We start from the raw sequence: 21,615 nt of genomic DNA on the forward strand, positions 1-21,615 counted from the left end.
TGAGATAGTATTGTAACAATACTGAGTCAGAGAGGGGATGTGGTATTTATCTGGTGTTAGTGCCATTAATTCTGGATATTACCTTTAACCAAGAGCACTCAAAGTGGTACAGCTTCTAGTTTTCTTGAACTTTCCTTGAAAACTGTATCCTATATTATGATTACTAAATTCATTAAAATGTAGATGTTTTAATTTTCAAGATTGTGTCATTATTTTGAATGATTGATTGGAAGTTTAAAATATAAGATAATGAACATATTTCTTGAAAGTTACTCTTCTAACTTTTCATTGTATTTATGACAAAATGATATCAATAAAAGGAACAGAGTAAGGAAAAATTTAAATGCTAGAAAGCAGCATGATTTTACCTCTAAGATTCTAAGATTGCTTATATATTTTTTTGTATTATATGCCCTGTAACACATTTTATGTGGTTTACTCAAAACTGCATATTATTTGAAGTGACTTTTCTTTCAAGGTCATCTAAATATAGTATTATATGTCAATGAAAATATCAGATAATACATGCCTATTTAATTCAAATACTTTTTTTCTGCCTAATCTTTTATTATTTTATTTAATAACTTTTGTATGTACAACGTATAACAATGACGTGAACTAAGTAGACTATATTTATGGTAAGAATTCTTTTTTTTCCTTTCTTTATATCTCGTTCTCTTAACTGGACAGAGTAGAGTGGGATCTATGAATCATAGCTAAAGAGTAAATTATGACTATAAATTATGAATATGAGAAAATATGAATATATCTAAGGGGAGAGAACAATAAGTGCTTGCTTGTATTTATCCCTTCGAATAAACAATAGTTAATATTTTTGAGCACAGTTTTTGTGCCATGCAGTTTCTGAAGCACTTTATACTGTCCTATACTACACTATACTTTATACTATTTACAAAAAGATTACGTATATACATACACACACACATACTCTCATATCTGTCTATCTAACATCTCTACCTGGATCTCTCTCTATATACTCACATACTTGGATATATGTCTATATCTATATATATCTATCTACTTAATACACTTTATCTAATCTCAGGCAAAGAGGTATGACTGCAAGAAATTTTATATCTTGAACAAGTGACTCAGAGAAGCAGGGAAGTTTAAAATTCAACTTAACAGTGGTGGTATCAGTTCTGAATGAAGTTGGTAGCAGAAGAGGAGTCATTCTGTTGACATGGTAGTAAATACTCCTTTGTAGCAGTTATTTCAGAGGACATATTGTAACCAGACTGATTCTATGGTACAATGTGGTTTTGTTCATGACTGCCCAGTCTTTTTCATCCCTGTTTTTTTTTAACCCTCATTTATCAGATGTCCAGTCAGTTTTTTGAGGACTTGCTATTATCCTAACCAATACCTTTTCTGCTTGAGTTAATCAGAGTTAATTTCTGTTGTCTGCCACCAAAACATCCTTATCACACTATGAATTAGGTTTGGGAGTAAGTTTTAGCAACAGAGTCCACAAGAATTAGGAAGAATTTGGAAGACAGTGAAAAGCCTATACATGCCCATACACATTTAGCGATAGCAACCTGGAAGCCAATGACATGCAGAGATGAAACTGCTAGTTAAATTATCACCATGTCACCTAGAAGAAAGGCAATGTTTGAGAAACTGAGCTACTTATGACAGAAAATAGCATGAAGGACATGAGAAATTCAACAATTATTATATGTAATAACTACTTCTAACAGCACTCAACAGCTTAAGAAAAGAGTACTGCAATCTCAAATCCCAAATGTTCAGATCAGATCACACACAGAAGCCCTGGGAGAGTCCAGGAACATGTCAAAACACTTGTATCACTTGTAGACACAGGGTTGAAGGACACAGAGGGAAAATTGCCATTTAATTCTGAAAATTGCCAAATTACATCAGCTGAATTTACTATCACCAGATCTCTAATATAAAAATTAAAGCCCTTGATGTTCACAAGTAGGAATTGGGGTATTTTATATCACATCATTGGGAGACCCTAAACACCAAGAAGAGCAAGTTTGTCACTTCATAATGGCAAAAATCTGAAGAGTACTTATGGAAATGGATATTGAGATAGTCCAATCAAAATGAAAAGAGTATAATTTTCAGGTTATGCTGAACTTATTCATGTAAATGTAGTCACCAGAAAGTCTAGATTCAATATTTTGGTTTGAATCTTTCCAATTTCTGCCTATATATTTGAATTCGTTCTTAAACTCAATGTACAAGAAAAGGAAGTTTATCGGTCAGAATTATCAAAGTCAACGGGTAATTACATAGTGTAGTTGGTTAAAGCATAATGACCAGGGGAAACAAATTCAAATGTGGAAAAATTAACTATTCCAATGAGGACAAACTGTTGCACTTTTTTTTTTTTTGGTGAGGAAGATTAGCTCTGAGCTAACATCCGATGCCAATTCTCCTCTTTTTGCTGAGGAAGATTGACCCTGGGCTAACACCTGTGCCCATCTTCCTCTACTTTATGTGTAGGATGCCTGCCACAGCATGGCTCAATAAGCAGTGCATAGGTCTGTGCCCAGGATCCAAACCTGCGAACCCCTGGCCACCAAAGCGGAGCACGTGAACTTAATCACTATACCACCAGTCCTGCCCCTGCTGCACTTTTTCGAAACTTCTTTTCCTGCTCTAGAATTGACTTTGTCCCATAATAATTGACAATAGACATCTTTCAATCTATTCTAAAGAAATTCCATCCCAATTCATAGTATCGTAAGTTGGCCGTAGTGCATCACAAGGTGATCAACCAGTAGTTTAACTCCAGTACATTCACAGTGTCTGTAACATTCAATCTTAAAAATCACTACACAAAATATTAATGACCCATTTCAGAATTAGATTGCATTGAGATAACGTAAGTGTCTTTAATCTCTCCCAATCAAAGGTTCAAAACACTTTGAGAAACTGGTTTATCAAGATCACCCTATTTTATTATCAATTAAAATTAAATGTGCAGTTATCTTTTATTCCCAGGCTAAAAAGTTTTGAGATATTTGGGATATACAGATGTGCCATCTGTAAGTAGTAAATTTTTTTATTTAATTCAACTTTATTGAGGTAACATTGGTTACCTGGTATACAACATTGGTATACAACATTATATAATTTTCAGGTGTGCATCATTATACTTCGACTTCTGTGAAGACTACATCATGTTCACCACCCCAGGTCTACTTGCTGTCTGTCACGGTACACATGCGCCCTTTTGCCCTTCCCCCTCCACTTTCCCCTCTGGTGACCACCAATCTATTATCTGTGTCTATGTGTTTGTTTGTCCTTGTCGTTTTTTTATCTTACACATATGAGTGACATCACACAGTATTTGGCTTTCTTTGCCTGACTTATTTCACTTAGCGTAATACCCTCAAGGTCCATCCATGTTGTCCCAAGTGGCAAGATTTCACCTTTTTTGTGGCTGAGCAGTAGTCCATTCATCCATTGATGGGCATTTAGATTGTTTCCAAGTCTTGGCTATTGTGAATAATGCTGCAATGAACATAAGGGTGCATATATCTTTTCAAATTACTGTTTTTGTATCCTTTGGATAAATGCCCAGAAGTAGAATAGCTGGATCATGTAGTAGTTCTACTTTTAATTTTTTTAGCAATCTCCATACTGTTTTCCACAATGGCTGCACCAGTTTATATTCCCAACAGTGTATGAGGAATCCCTTTTCTCTCCATCCTCTCCAACACTTATTTTTTGTCTTTTTAATAATAGCCCTTCTGATGTGCATAAGGTGATATCTCATTGTGGGTTTGATTTGCATTTCCCTGATAATTAGTGATTTTGCACATCTTTTCATGTGCTTGTTGGCCATCTATATATCTTCTTTGGAAAAATGTTCAGATCGTCTGCGCATTTTTTAATTGGGTTGTTTGTTTTTTTGTTGTTGAATTGTATACGTTCTTTATATATTTTGGATATTAACCCCTTATCGGATATGTGATTTGCAAATATCCTCCCAATTGTTAGGTTATCTTTTTTGTTTTGTTAATTGTTTCCTTTGCTGTGCAGAAGCTTTTCAGTCTGATGTAACTCCATTTGTTCATTTTTTCTTTTGTTTCCTTTGCCTGAGTTGACATGGTTTTCAAAAGGATACTGCTAAGACCAACATCAAAGAGTGCACTGCCTATGTTTTCTTCTGGAAGTTTCATGGTTTCAGGTCTTACATTCAAGTCTTTAATCCATTTTGAGCTAATTTTTTGTCGTAAGGTTGTAAGATAATGGCCTACTTCCATTCTTTTGCATGTGGCTGTCCAGTTTTCCCAACATAATTTATTGAAGAGACTTTCCTTTCTCCATTGTATGTTCTTGCTCCATTGTCGAAAATTAGCTGTCCATAGATGTGTGGGTTTATTTCTGGCCTTTCAATTCTGTTCTGTTGAATGGTGTGTCTGTTTTTCTTCCAGTACCATGCTGTTTTGATAACTATAGCTTTGCAGTATACTTTGAAATAAGAAGTGTGATGCCTCCAGTTTTGTTCTTTTATCTCAGGATTGCTTTGGCTATTTGGGGTCTTTTGTTGTTCCATGTAAATTTTAGGATTCTTTATTCTGTTTCCATGAAAAATGTCATTGGGACTTTGACAGGGATTGCATTGAATTTTTAGGTTGCTTTAGGAAGTGTGGACATTTTAACTGTGTTAATTCTTCCAATCTATGAGCACGAAATATCTTTCTATTGCTTTGTGATTTCTTTGATTTATTCTTTGATTTCTTTCAACAGTGTTTTTATACATTTCAGTGTATAGGTCTTTCAGATCCTTGGTTAAATTTATTCCTAGGTATTTTATTCATTTTTCTGTGATTGTAAATGGGATTGTATTTTTGATTTATCTTTCTACTACTTTATTGTTAGTGTATAGAAATTCAACGGATTTTTATATGTTGATTTTGTACCCTGCAGCATTACTGTGTTTGTTAATTATTTCTGATAGTTTTTTGGTGGATTTAGGGTTTCCTACATATAAAATCATGTCATCTGCATATAGTGACAGTTTTACTTCTTCCTTTCCAATTTGGATCCCTTCTGTTTCTTTTTCTTGCCTAGCTACCCTGATTAGGACTTCCAATACTATGTTAAACAAGAGTGGCAAAAGTGGGCATCCTTGTCTTGTTGCTGTTCTTAGAGGGATAGCTTTCAGTTTTCCACCATTGATTTATCATGTTAGCTGTGGGTTTCTCATATTTGGCCTTTATTATGTTGAGGTACTCTCCTTCCATACCCATTTTATTCAGAGTATTTTTAATCAGAAATTGATGTTATCTTGTCAAATCCTTCTCTGCATCTATTGAGATGATCATGTGATTCTTATTCTTCATTTTGTTTATGTGGTGTATCACGTTGATTGATTTGTTGAACCATCCCTGCATCCCTGGAATAGATCCCACTTGATTGTGGTGTATGATCTTTTTAATGTATTGTATTCAATTTGCTAATATTTAGCCGAGGATTTTTGCATCTTTGTTCATCAGTGATATTGCCCTGTAATTTTCTTTTTTTGCCCTTTTCAAAGAGTTTGAGAAGGACAGGTATTAAATCTTCTTGGAATGTTTGGTAGAATTCCTCAGGAAAGCTATCTGGTCCTTCACTTTTGTTTTTTGGAGGTTTTTCATTACTGTTTCAATCTCCTTACTACTGATCAGTCTATTAAGATTCTCTATTTCTTCTTGATTCAGTTTTGAAAGGTTGTATAATTCTAAGAATTTTTCCATTTCTTCTAGATTATCTAATTTGTTGGCATATAGCTTTTCATAGTATTCTCTTATAATCCTTTGTATTTCTGTGATATCCATTGTAATTTCTCCTCTTTTGTTTCTTACTTTATTTATTTGAGCTTTCTCTCTTTTTTTCTTGGTAATTCTAAAGGTTTGTCAATTTTGTTTATCATTTCGAAGAACAAGCTCTTAGTTTCATTGAGCTTTTATATTATCGTTTTAGTCTATTTTATTTATTTCTGCTCTGGTTTTTATTAGTTCCTTCCTTCTACTGACTTGGGCTTTGTTCATTCTTCTTTTTCTGCTTCTTTTAGATGTAATGTTATATTGCTTAATTGAGATGTTCCTTGTTTCTTAATGTAAGCCTGTATTGCTATAAACTTCTCTCTTAGTACCGCTTTTGTTGTATCCCACAAATTTTGGCATGTTATATTTTCATTTTCATTTGCCTGCAGGTATTTTTTGTTTCCTCCTTTGATTTCTTCATTGACCCAGTAGTTGTTCAGTAGCATTTTGTTTAATCTCCACATATTTGTTGCTTTTCCAATTTTCTTCTTATACTTGATTTCTAGTTTCATACTGTTGTGGTCAGAAAAGATGCTTGATATTATTTCAATCTTCTTAAATTTATTGAGACCTTTGTTTTAGTCTAATGTGTGATCTATCTTGGAGAATGTTCCATGTGCATTGAAAAAGAACATATATTCTGTAGTTTTTGGATGGAATGTTCTGTGTATATCTATTAAGTCCATCTGGTCTAATACATCATTTAAGGCCAATGTTTCCTTATTGATCATCTGTCTGGATGATGCACCCATTGAAGTAAGTGGATGTAAGTAGTAATTTTGATTATAGTTCTTATTTTATTAAAAATGTTATTATTTTATATTAATGTTAATAAGTAATTAAAAACTTATTCCTTAACAGGAAATTAAATCAATTGTAAATGATAATTTGAGTATAAAATGAAAACGCATTTTAATAAGATATGATGTTGATAAGGAAGGACAATTTTATTATGAAATAAAAGATTCTTGGTAAAATGAAACAAAAAATAAATATATAAATAAAATATATTGATTCTTTTCTTACCTCAGATATGAGAGAGAGTTGTCTAGCAGAATTTTGTATGAGTATGCACGTAACACAGCTTTGTAGCTGTGTTTGTAGTTCTCCTCATTACATCACTATAGGCACCAAGCTACATGTTAGTCTTCTGCCTTTATGTATTCATTAGAGTTTACCATCCTCAGCACAGAATGCTATTCAGTGGTAAAGAGGGTTCCACAGGACTATTAATTTTTAATTCACTTTCAAAATGATCTTCCACTTAGTGGAATAATATCAATGCTTATTTTAAAAAAAAGAGAGAAGTTTATCTAGAGAAAAATAAAGCACATTTTCAACTGATTTTTGTTATGCAATTCATTCATCAATATTTTAGTAAAGTCTTGTTTAAACATTTCAGCCTGATGTTATCCAGACTTTAGGATATTAAGGGAATATAGGTAAGTTCATACTTAAGCTAAGTATGAAAAGCAGCATCCACTGAGGCCAGTGTGGTAGTGGCTGTTAGAATTTGGTAAAAATACTTATGGGATTCTCAGAAAAATGAACATAGTTCTAAAGTTTGACCAAACTCCCCATTGAGGGATTCTCTCCCCAGCCAAACTTACAGGATTGGGTTTTTTCTTCTTTGTTTTCTTTTTCTTATATTCTTTTTTTAAAAGAATCTGGTAGATTCATTTACAGAGACATATACATAACTAAAATTGTATACTATATAAAAAAACTATAGTAAAACAATGATGGCCATTACCTGGAGTGATCTCTGTCTCCCTGTCCTTGTGTAGGCTGTTCTGTAGATATAAATGAAAGACTTTCTTCATCCATCCTCTATGGTGAAGTGGATGGCTATGTATTTTTGTTGTTTTTATTATTACTGATATTTCATCTGAAACATTTTACCTACGCTTAATAAAAGGGGCAATGAGACGAATTTATAATCCACATGGAAGAAATTAAACTAAAATGGAATATGGCTCGTAAAAAAATATTATGATTGAAACAGAGTGCTTTTCTCTCAAAATGTTAAATGACTGCATAGCCTGCAGGTGTGAGTTTTGACCAGTTAAAATAGTAATTCACATTTCTTTATCAGATTTTTATAGAGAAATTCTGTATAACTATCTAATAAAGTGAGAACCGAGAAGTTTTTTTAAAAAATATAATAATAGACTTCTACATTCAGGAAAATGGAGTACAATATTTTTCCATCTTCCTTCCACTGAGCACAAGTAAGTGCCCTAGGTTTATGTATAAAACTAACGTAAGAAGTCTCTGAAAGGAAGAGAGAGGAAGGCAGACTGCATAGCGACCTAAGCACCTAGAAAGGACATACTGGTGAATTCTCTGGGTTTTCTTTTTGCCTCATATATGCCAGACTTGGAAGAAACTGACAACCCAGAAAGATCAATGGGTGCAGATGAAAAAAAGCCCCAACAAAAGCCTGCTCTCTCAAGTAAAACGACCAGGAGAGGGACACTTTAGCAAAACAGAAAACTTTAGACAGTAATTGTTCAATTCCATCCAAACACCATGGAAAAAAAACTGTAGCTCCACCCCACCCACACTAGCAAAGGCTGAGTGGAGATCCTGAACTTCCCTCTTGCCAGGCTGTAAATATCAAGACGCACCCCAACATCATGCCAGAGCCGTGCATAGAAGGCCAAGGAGAGAGTCAGAACTTTCATGCCCACTGGGCAGTTACAAGTTCCCTTCCACCCACGTGTCTGTGGGGACCACATAGGGAGCCTTAACTTCCACTCCACTAAGCAATAATTAGGCCTCCTTCCATCCTTCCTGTGGAAGTAATGTTAAAGGTGCCTGGTAGAGTCAAGACTTTCAGCATCACCCAGCACTAATGATGCCACCCACCTGGTGTCAGTGGAGGCCACACAGAGGGCAACAACCAGGAACTCCTACTTTTCCCATCCAGGTGGGAGAGGCCTAGTGGGAAGCCAGAAATCTCACCACCACCCAGAAGTAATGGGAAGCACCTCCCCTCCAAGTGTCAATCAACTGTGGCCAAGTGTGGAACTGGGACTTCTACCTATACCGGGCAATAATGAGGCAGCACCTCTGATTCCCTGCCATAGTCATATCAGATAAAATTAGCTAAAACAGTAGATTTAAATAAGATCCAGAGGATTGGAGTCAAGATGGCGGCGTAGGCAGACTCTGAACTCACCTCCTCCCTGGACACAGCCAATTTACAACTACTCGTGGAAAAATTACCCCTGAGACAGAACTGAAAACTGGATGAGAGGAACTCCTGCAACAACGGACAATCCTAACTGGGGTAGAAGAGGCAGAGACTCCCTTCCGGAGAGGAAAAACGCCGCCTTCACAAGCCGCCAGCGTCACGGCCGCCGGGAGCAGCTCACAGGTCCGCAGCCTCCCTGGAGGCGCGGGGCCCTGAGCCGGGGAGCCCCCGCTGTGGGCATTTTGTGGACCCAGCACAATCGACACCAGTGGCACAATATCTGACTTTGCTGCTACTAAAGCATTGGGTAGCACCCCCAGAAAACCCGGTTCACAAAGAAACTAAAACTGGCTCTTAAAGGGCCCATGCACAAACTCACCCGTTCCAGAAAGCATCCTAAAATCACCAGAAAGAAAGGTGCACAGTGCTGGGGTGAAAAGAGACTCACCTAATAGGCCCTTAGTGCATCTCGGTGAGGGGTGAGACCACTCCAGGGACTGGGACATTGGCGGCGGCCAATGTTGCGGCCTGGTGTGAGCGTGCTGACACAGAGGCAATTGGAGTTCTCCCTGAGGCCTGCTAGCCCAGGGTCTGCTCCACCCGCTAGAGCACCGATTTATTTATTTATTTATTTATTTTTTTTAATTTTTTGTTTATTGCAGTAACATTGGTTTATAACATTGTAAAAATTTCAGGTGTACATCATTGTACTTCTATTTCTGCGTGGACTATATCATGTTCACCACCAAAATACTAATTACAACCCATCACCACACATATGTACCGAATTATCCCTTTCACCCTCCTCCCTCCCCCCTTCCCCTCTGGTAACCACCAATCCAATCTCTGTCCCTATGTGTTTGTTTATTGTTGTTATTATCTACTACTTAATGAAGGAAATCATACGGTATTTGACCTTCTCCCTCTGACTTATTTCACTTTGCATCATGCCCTCAATGTCGATCCATGTTGTCACAAATGGCTGGATTTTGTCGTTTCTTATGGCTGAGTAGTATTCCATTGTGTATATATACCACACCTTCTTTATCCATTCGTCCCTTGATGGGCACTTAGGTTGCTTCCAAGTCTTGGCTATTGTGAATAACGCTGCAATGAACACAGGGGTGCATGTACCTTTGCAAATTGGTGTTTTCAAGTTCTTTGGATAAATACCCAACAGTGGAATAGCTGGATCATATGGTAGTTCTATCCTTGCTTTTTTGAGGAATCTCCATACTGTTTTCCATAGTGGCTGCACCAGTTTGCACTCCCACCAGCAGTGTATGAGAGTTCCCTTCTCTCCACATCCTCTCCAACACATGTTGTTTCCTGTCTTGTTAATTATAGCCATTCTGACAGGCGTGAGGTGATATCTCATTGTAGTTTTGATTTGCATTTCCCTGATAGTGATTTTGAACAACTTTTCATGTGTCTATTGGCCATCTGTATATCTTCTTTAGAGAAATGTCTGTTCAGGTCTTTTGCCCATTTTTTAATTGGGTTGGTAGTTTTTTTGTTGTTGAGATGCATGAGTTCTTTATATATTTTGGAGACTAAGCCCTTATCAGATGTATGGTTTGCAAATATCTTCTCCCAATTGTTAGGTTGTCTTTTCGTTTTGTTGATGGTTTCCTTTGCTGTGCAGAAACTTTTTAGTTTGATGTAGAGCACCGATTTAATCCAGCTCAGCCAGGGCAGGCAGCCCACCCTAGAGACTGGCCCCACCCAACAACAAGCCCTCAGGCAATGTGTGGGCCTGCATAGATTGGTGACTGGATTCTCTGCAGCCTGGCAACTGAGCCGCCTTTAGCGGGGCAGGGTGTGCACAAGGAGTGGGTGGAGAGTGTGGGGTGGTGGTGGAGTGTGTGCGGCTCCCGCCATGGAGAGACTGGGTCTGCTTGGGGAGGTCGAGGCGCTCACACGGGGCAGGACTGTGTTGACTGTGTGTGTGGACCTGTGGGCAACAGGGCTTGTCAGCTGCAGAAGACTTGTGCTTCTCAAAGACCCACATAGGAGGTTTGCCCCACCTTCCAAAGCCTGAAACAATTGGGTGCTCCTGTGCCTGAGGGCAGTCCCACCCAGCTGCAATCCTCAGAGAGCTGACAAGAGACCTAATAGGCTAGAGGTTTACAGCAATTCTAAGGCCCTGAGCCTAACAACATGCCACACTGGGGGCCTACTCACTTAAAAGAAATACTGAAACACAAATGTGGTATTAGAACTTACAGCCAACTGTGCTGGGGCTCCCCACACCTGATAAAGAGACTGAAGGGCCCACAACAACTACAAGCAGCTGAGCATTACAACAGCTGGCCAGGAGCATAACTCAGCCTCCCTGGGCGCCTATAGGGAGAGCTAACAGGCCACAATAGAAGGACACACGTAGCCCACATAGGGGCCACCCCTGGAACATTGAGAACTGAGGGAAGCGCACTGGAAGCCTCCTAAGGCATCACTTACATAAGGTCACCTATCCAAGAGCAGCAGACGTAGCTGACCTACCTAATACGTAGACACAAGCGCAGGGAAAGAGGCAAAATGAGGAGGCAAAAGAATACATTCCAAGTAAGGGAACAGGACAAAACCCCAGAAAAGGAACTAAGTGAAACAGAAATGAGCAACCTACCTGACAGAGAGTTCAAACTAAGAGTGTTAAGGATGCTCACTGATCTGGGGAGAAGAATAGATGAACTCAGTGAGAATGTCAACAAAGAAATGGAAGATATAAAAAAGAACCAATCAGAAATGAAGAATACAATACTGGAAATGAAAAACTCATTAGAGGGACTCAAAAGCAGAGTAGAGGATACAGAAGAACGGATCAGTGAGCTGGAAGACAGACTAGAAGAAATTACCCAAGGTGAACAGGTAAAAGAGAAAAGAATTAAAAAGACTGAGGACAGTCTAAGGGACCTCTGGGACAACATCAAGCGCACTAACATCCGTGTTATAGGTGTCCCGGAAGGAGAAGAGCGAGACAAGGGGGCAGAGAATCTATTTCAAGAAATAATAGATGAAAACTTCCCTAACCTAAGGAAGGAAACAGACATCCAGGTACAGGATGCACAGAGAGCCCCAAACAAGATAAACACAAAGAGGCCCACACCAAGACACATCATAATCAAAATGTCCAGAATTAAAGATAAAGAGAGAATCCTAAAAGCCGCAAGAGAATGTCAAGTTACATACAAAGGAAACCCCATAAGTCTATCAGCTGACTTCTCAGCAGAAACCTTACAGGCTAGAAGAGAATGGCACGATATATTTAAAGTGCTAAAAGGAAAAAACTTACAGCCAAGAATACTCTACCCAGCAAGTTATCAGTCAAAATGGAAGGAGAGATCAAAAATTTCCCAGACAAGCAAAAATTAAAGGAGCTTGTCACCAAGAAACCAGTTCTACAAGAAATGTTAAAGTGACTGATTTAAGGGGAAAAGAGAAGCCCACAAATAGGAAAAATTATCTATTTCCATGATAAGAGGGTAATGGATACAAATGCACAAAAAAGAGGTTAGATATGATATCAAAAACATAAACGGAGGGAGGAGGGGAGTTAAAGAGTAGAGCTTTCAGACAGAGGTCAAACTAAAGTGACCATCAATTCTGTATAGAAGCAGAAAGGAACAGAGAAGGACTACTACAACACTGAGAAAAAAAAAAGTTAAAAAATGGCAGTAAGTACATACTTATCAATAGCTACTTTAAACATCAATGGACTAAATGCTCCAATTAAAAGGCATAGGGTGGCTGATTGGATAAAAACACAAGACCCATATATATGCTGCGTACAAGAGACACACTTCAGACCTAAGGACACTCACAAACTGAAAGTGAAGGGATGGAAAAGATACTCCACACAAATGGCAATGAAAAGAAAGCTGGGGTAGCAGTACTCATATCAGACAAAATAGACTTGAGAACAAAAACTGTAAAAAGAGACAAAGAAGGGCATTACATAATGATCAAGGGAACGATCCAACAAGAGGATATAACACTTGTAAGTATCTATGCACCCAATGTAGGAGCAACTAAATATATAAAGCAATTATTAACAGACATAAAGAGAGAAATAGACAGTAACACAATAATAGTAGGGGACTTTAACACTCCAATTACACCAACAGATAGATCATCCAAACAGAAGATCAATAAGGAAATATTGGCCTTAAACGACACACTAGAACAGATGGACCTAGTAGATATATACAGAGCATTCCATCCAAAAACCGAAGAATACACGTTCTTTTCAAATGCACATGGAACATTCTCCAGGATTGATCACATATTAGGCCACAAAACAAGTCCACATAAATTTAAGAAGATTGAAATAATACCAAGCATCTTTTCTGACCACAACGGTATGAAACTAGAAATCAACTATAGGAAGAAAATCAGAAAAGCCACAAATACATGGAGATTAAACAAAATGCTACTGAACAACGACTGGGTTAATGAAGAAATCAAAGAAGAAATAAAAAAATACCTGGAGACAAATGAAAATGAAAATACGACATGTCAGAATTTATGGGATACAGCAAAAGCGGTTCTAAGAGGGAAGTTTATAGCAATACAGGCCTATCTCAACAAAAAAGAAAAATCTCAAATAAACAGTCTAACAATGCACCTGAAGGAACTGGAAAAAGAAGAACAAACAAAGCCCAAAATCAGTAGAAAAAGGGAAATAATAAAAATCAGAGCAGAAATTAATGAAATAGAGACCAAAAAAAAATAGAAAAAATTAATAAAACCAAGAGCTGGTTCTTTGAAAAGATCAACAAAATTGACAAACCTTTAGCTAGACTCACCAAGAAAAAAAGAGAGAAGGCACAAATAAGTAAAATCAGAAACGAAAGAGGAGAGGTTACAACAGACACCTCAGAAATACAAAAGATTATAAGACAATACTATGAAAAGCTATATGCCAACAAATTTGACAATCTGGAAGGAATGGATAAATTCTTAGAATCATACAACTTTCCAAAACTGGATCAAGAAGAAGTAGAGAATTTGAATAGACCAATCACCAGTAAGGAGATCGAAACAGTAATCAAAAACCTCCCCAAAAATAAAAGTCCAGGACCAGACATCTTCCCTGGTGAATTCTACCAAACATTCAAAGAAGACTTAATACCTACCCTTCTCAAACTCTTCCAAAAAATTGAGGAGGGGGGGAAGCTCCCTAACTCATTCTACGAAGCTGACATTACCCTGATACCAAAACCAGACAAGGACAACACAAAAAAAGAAAATTACAGGCCAATATCACTGATGAACATCGATGCGAAAATCCTCAACAAAATACTAGCAAATCGCATACAACAATACGTTAAAAAGATTATACACCATGATCAAGTGGGATTTATTCCAGGTATGCAGGGATGGTTCAACATTCGCAAATCAATCAACGTAACACACCACATTAATAAAGTGAAGAATAAAAATCACATGATCATCTCAATAGATGCAGAGAAAGCATTTGACAAGATACAGCATCCATTTATGATAAAAACTCTGAATGAAATGGGGATAGAAGGAAAGTACCTCAACATAATAAAGACCGTATATGAGAAACCCACAGCTAATATCATCCTCAATGGTGAAAAACTGAAAGCTATCCCTCTAAGAACAGGAACCAGGCAAGGATGCCCACTGTCACCACTCCTATTTAACATAGTATTGGAAGTCCTAGCCAGAGCAATCAGGCATGAGAAAGAAATAAAAGGGATCCAAATTGGAAAGGAAGAAGTGAAACTGTCACTATTTGCAGATGACATGATTTTATGTATAGAAAACCCTAAAGAATCCACCAGAAAACTTTTAGAAGTAATAAACGAATATGGTAAAGTTGCAGGATACAAAATCAACATACAAAAATCAGTTGCATTTCTGTACACTAACAACGAAGTAGCAGAAAGAGAAATTAAGAATACAATCCCATTTACAATTGCGACAAAAAGAATAAAATACCTAGGAATAAACTTAACCAAAGAGGTGAAAGATCTGTACAGCAAAAACTATAAAACATTTCTGAAAGAAATTAAGGAAGACACAAAGAAATGGAAAGATATTCTGTGATCTTGGATTGGAAGAATTAACATAGTTAAGATGTCCATACTTCCTAAAGCCATCTATAGATTCAATGCAATCCCTATCAAAGTTCCAACAACATTTTTCACAGAAATAGAACAAAGAATCCTAAAATTTATATGGAACAACAAAAGACCCCAAATAGCTAAAGGAATCCTGAGAAAAAAGAACAAAGCTGGAGGTATCACACTCCCTGATTTCAAAATATACTACAAAGCTATAGTAACCAAAACAGCATGGTACTGGCACAAAAACAGACACACAGATCAATGGAATAGAATCGAAAGCCCAGAAATAAACCCACACATCTATGGACAGCTAATCTTTGACAAAGGAGCCAAGAACATACAATGGAGAAAAGAAAGTCTCTTCAACAAATGGTGTTGGGAAAACTGGACAGCCACATGCAAAAACATGAAAGTAGACCCTTACCTTACACCATACACAAAAATTAACTCCAAATGGATTAAAGACTTGAAGGTAAGACCTGAAACTATGAAACTTCTAGAAGAAAACATAGGCAGTACGCTCTTCGACATCGGTCTTAGCAACAGCTTTTCAAACATCACATCTGACCGGGCAAGAGAAACAATAGAAAAAATAAACAAATGGGACTACATCAAACTAAAAAGCTTCTGCACAGCAAAGGAAACCATCAACAAAACGAAAAGACAACCTAACAATTGGGAGAAGATATTTGCAAACCATACATCTGATAAGGGCTTAATCTCCAAAATATATAAAGAACTCATGCATCTCAACAACAAAGAAACTACCAACCCAATTAAAAAATGGGCAAAAGACCTGAACAGACATTTCTCTAAAGAAGATATACAGATGGCCAACAGACACATGAAAAGATGTTCAAAATCACTAACTATCAGGGAAATGCAAATCAAAACTACAATGAGATATCACCTCACGCCTGTCAGAATGGCTATAATTAACAAGACAGGAAACAACATGTGTTGGAGAGGATGTGGAGAGAAGTGAACTCTCATACACTGCTGGTGGGAGTGCAAACTGGTGCAGCCACTATGGAAAACAGTATGGAGATTCCTCAAAAAAGCAAGGATAGAACTACCATATGATCCAGCTATTCCACTGTTGGGTATTTATCCAAAGAACTTGAAAACACCAATTTGCAAAGGTACGTGCACCCCTGTGTTCATTGCAGCCTTATTCACGATAGCCAAGACTTGGAAGCAACCTAAGTGCCCATCAGGGGATGAATGGATAAAGAAGATGTGGTATATATACACAATGGAATACTACTCAGCCATAAGAAACGATGAAATCCAGCCATTTGTGACAACATGGATGGACATTGAGGGTATAATGCAAAGTGAAATAAGTCAGAGGAAGAAGGTCAAATACCGTATGATTTCCTTCATTAAGTAGTAGATAATAACAACAATAAACAAACACATAGGGACAGAGATTGGATTGGTGGTTACCAGAGGGGAAGGGGGGAGGGAGGAGGGTGAAAGGGATAATTCGGTACATATGTGTGGTGATGGGTTGTAATTAGTATTTTGGTGGTGAACATGATGTAATCTATGCAGAAATAGAAGTACAATGATGTACACCTGAAAATTTTACAATGTTATAAACCAATGTTACTGCAATAAACAAAAAATTAAAAAAATAAATACATAAATAAGATCCAGAGTTTCATAACATAATACCTCAATGTCCATATTTCAAACGAAAATCACTCATCATACCAAGAACCAGGAAGATCTCAAACTGAAAAAAAAAAAAAAACAATTCAATAGTTACCAACACTGAACTGATAATTTTCGAATTGGGGCTTGCCCAGAGGCATAGCGGTTAAGTGCACACGCTCCTCTTTAGTGTCCCAGGGTTCACAGGTTCGGAGCCTGGACGCACACCAACGCACCACTTGCCAAGCCATGCTGTGACAGCGTCCCATATAAAGTAGAGGAAGATGGGCACGGATGTTAGCCCAGGGCCAATCTTCCTCAGCAAAAAGAGGATTGGCATCGAATGTTAGCTCAATGCTGATCTTCCTCACAAAAATATATACTAATTAAAAAAATAATTTTAGAATTATCTGCCAAGAATTTTAAAGGAGCCATCATGAAAGTGCTTCAAAAAGCAATAACAAACATGCTTGAAACAAATTAAAAAAATAAAGCCTCAGTAAATAAATGGAAATTCTCAGAAAGAAATAGAAGATATAGAAAAGAAGCAAATGACGTTTAAGAACAGAAAAATAAAATAACCACAATAAAACAAACCAAAATAAAACAACTCAATAATTAGCTCAACAGTAGAATGAAGGGGTCCAAGAGAGAGAACCAGTTATCAAATATTTACTAGCACACCACTGAGGCAGACAATCTTAGAGGTCATGGACTAGAAAGGTTCATCAAACCAAGATGTTCAGATCTTGAGTTCGTCCTCAGCTAAAATGTACAGCTAAAATCAAAGGAGGAGAAATGGAGTAGGTTGGTACATTTAGGAACATTTACTGGTAAGACAGAAGTAGCACACTACCTAAATCTTGGGTGATGCAGTATTCTGTGTTTAATCTCTTTTTTGCTGCTCTATCAGGCTTCCTCCCTAACAGTGTGTTTTCAAAACTCAGATCTCAAGACAGACAAAGAAGCATGGCTGACTCAAGATAGTAGGGATAAGCTGCTGAGAAATACGGCTATTATCTGCGTGACTTTGGCTGACACATGGGACCACAAGTGTGTCACAAAAGTGTAGGTGACTTAAATTGCTGTGACTTTCAGGAATATTCGTGACTCAGGAATGCTTTGTGCTTCTTTGGTTCTTTTATCAATAATATTTGTTCCATCCTTTGGAATATGTTCAATATACTTGTGATCATTTATTCCATGTGCATCCAACACATTTCACAGGTTAGTGAAAGGACAAATAAAAATTAAAAATAAGAGGTTTAATTCTCCCTGTTGAACATAAGGGAAAAGATTCCCCTTCCCTCTTTTTTTCTTAGAGCATGCACCTTAGAAAATTTCTAAGTACTTTCTCCTCTCTTTGAAATGTATATAAATCCTTTGGAAAACTAGATAGGTCTTTGTCACCTGATGACCCAAGAATGTCTTTCTCAAGAACCTGGGAACCATCTCTTTGAAATGTAAACATCAAGGGAGATAGTACCCCAGGTGTCCCACTGTCTGTGGGAGGGCAGGAGCCTAAATTCAGTGGATATCTTGCTCCCAGTTGCAAAACTACTTACTATCATAAAGATATGAGAAGTTTATTTCTCCTCCGGATAAAGTCAATTAGCTAACACAGATAGTCACTCCTATTACCTGGTAAATTTAAGATGGTGCTGTCAAATCTTCTTTCTTGAGGACTAGTTATTATTTGTCTTGAAAACATGTATGTAATGAGTTGTATCTGCTTGGCTATATAAAAGGATGAGATTTCTTTCTATCTGTAATCTCTTAATGGACTGCCTGTGATGTGTATCACATTCTGACTTAATGCTTATTCAATAATATAATTGTTTTCTTTCTCTACTACCTTTTGGAGATGATTCCTGGGTTAGGAGATGATTTTGTTTTTAATCATATTTCACCAGCATTACCAACTTACTGTCTGTATGTAACACATCTTATGAATTTTGTTTTTCTCAGAAAATACTTAATTACTATCCTTACTGAACACATTTATGAGTTTTTCCTATTGTTCTATTTATTTGATTTTCTTGTTCTCCATAGCAGATTCAAGTGTTCTCAAATAACACAACAACAACAATTTACATCTCTCACTTCTAAAAATACAGCAGTGGCGATTGTAAGATAGACTGAGAAGGATATGGCAGTTTCACATCTATCGCCCAGCTATCTTTGAGACCAGAAGTTGGAAAGTTGAGGCTCAAGGGGCACATCTGTGTCCTCACTACACCTACAGGGGGAAAATAGTTTAACTAAGACAGAAAATATGAAAATATATAAGCCCCCCTGGGTAATTCCAGACATACATGCAGAAGGGACACTTGAGAAAACATTGAATGTCCTTCAGTGGACCAAAAGAGAGCTTGTAGACATAATATTTTCCTAAATGTTAATGGAATTTAATTTGTATACTCATAGAGTAACCCAGGAAATAAAGATAAATATTTCATTGTGGAAATGTTATCAGAATGGAAAGGTATTGGAAAGTCACTGGCTTTCACCATGACACTGCCATTCAAATTTAACTTGATGTGAAATCATTTTAATTCCATGATATTTAGACTTTCCAATATGCAGATAATATGACCATTTTCATATAGATTTTAATTGATGCTATTAAAATGCCTTGTCATACCCTCACATAATCTATATCCCTTGAGGGATATAGTTTTTGTAACCAGAAAAAAACAAAGGCAGAAATATTCACAGTGCTCCACAAAGAAGGGACTGTAATAGGTAATTATTTTCGTTCCTGCTTTTTGTGATGCAGAATCAAAGAAAAAATCAGAAAATTGCAGAATCTGAGAGGAGGCAGAGAACTAGAACATGTTAGCAAGAGATACTAAATTAATCTATATAATAAAGGGATGGGATAATTGGAAAAATAGGAACCCTAAGAAGGAGCTACATTTCACATGGAATGTAGAGGAGGCTAGGGTAAGGAAGGTGGTAGGGCTAGTAAATGAGCATCTCTAGAAAATTAAAGGTTTGTTTGAGAAAGCTGAGAAAAAGGAAAGTATTGTTGGGATTATCTCTAGGATTCTCCATGAAGTGTTGTTTAAGGGATATACATAAATAATAGAAGTATTTTTAGAATTAGCTTTTTGCTTTTGAAAAGTGTTTTGTGAATATGATAATATTTAAGATTAAGCCATATTGGACCAGCTTCAACAAATTCCTAATTGAGGAGGCCAGGAGGCTTCTCTGAGATAAATAATGGTCAGGTACACCCCAGGTTAATACCCTCACCTACTACACTAACCCTGAACCAAATTATTGAACTATGGGACATGGAAGTGGGTCTTGAAGTAGGAGGCATTGTGATTATCAGAATAATTCAACATCTTAGCAGTATTTTGAAAGAATTAAAAATTCAAAATTGCAAACCATGAGATATGTGTTATTTGAAACTTAACGTTCCAAGCAGATAATTTATTCAGTGATGCATAAGCTCACTAAATTTAGGGAGAAAATTGAGAAGAGGTACACTGGAAAATAATTTTGACTCCCAGTTTATTAACAAATTAAAATCTCTTTGTATAATTCTAGAAGTGTGATGTCAGATTTACTAAAGCTAATTCAAGGCCAATGCTGGGTTCTGTTATTGCAAATACAGTCATCTGGGGGACAAATGCAGTATTAATAGACCTATGAGAAAGCAAGCTTTGGAACTGCCAGCATAGGAACCAGCAATAGAAACACTCAAGCAGTTGGATGTACCTAATGATCTAGGATCCAAATAAAGTGATTTTGAATTATGGTTATACTATGCCTCAGAAATCACAGGAGGAGAGACGAAAGACACTGCCAGCTTGTGAGAGTTTATGACGACTGCCATAAGTGTCAGTTTTGACGAACATCCATCAAGTCTGACAGTTATGTATAGGAACAGAACAAGTATTTGACTGGGTGGACAGTGACCGCAAACGGAAGAGCTCCACTAGAGGGCTGTCTGTCAGCAAGCCACGGAGTGAAGCTTCAAAGCTTGGAAGCACTTAAGCTAAAATTACATGGGGATGATATACAGTTAGAAATAACAAATAGTATTGTAATAAATAAAAATTTCTGCTCTGAAGGGCGACCAAATTCTCGCTGGCAGTAAATCTGACCTTGGGGAGGGGAAAATAGTAGGCAAATGCGTCGGTCAACAAAGGAGCAGAACCAAATAATATAATGCAAACCATAGATATCTGCTAAGAAGCTGGAAGTTTCAATTTGTCAATTACACCCCAATAAATCTGGGAAAAAAAGAGATTGGAAGTTTCTAGACACAGTTCCATATGTAAGATATGCCTATTTCCTCAAGAGAGGGGAAAAAATGACAACAGAAGCCAGTATACAGATTCTCTAAACTCAAATGTGTAATCACAAGAACCTTCCAGAGGCAACTTTTAAAGTTCAAACTGAGGGTCTGGCATGTGCTTAAGTTCACTCGCTCTGCTTCAGCAGCCTGGGATGCGCGGGTTCAGATCCTGGCTGCAAACCTACACACTGCTCATCAAGCCATGTTGTGGTGGTGTCCCACATACAAAATGGAGGAAGATTGTCACAGATGTTGGCTCAGGGATAATCTTCCTCAAGCAAAAAGAGGAAGATTGGCAACAGATGTTAACTCAAGGCCAATCTTCCTCACCAAAAAAAAAAAAAAAGTTCAAACTTTAACCATCAGAAGATTGAGTTAATATCATCAGAACATTGGGTCATAATGTCCTCTGTAGTCATTCAGCTACTTATCTTCTGATGCTTTTCTGACCTATGGGTAGGTAAAAACCTTGAAATTTTGAAAGCCAGTACCAGACCTGCTTTGACTAGGGTGAAGATAAAATTTAGGATCTGCTTA

Source organism: Ceratotherium simum, chromosome 34 (assembly GCF_057802395.1).
Source record: "Ceratotherium simum simum isolate JZ-2026a chromosome 34, ASM5780239v1, whole genome shotgun sequence".
Lineage (NCBI taxonomy): Eukaryota > Metazoa > Chordata > Mammalia > Perissodactyla > Rhinocerotidae > Ceratotherium > Ceratotherium simum.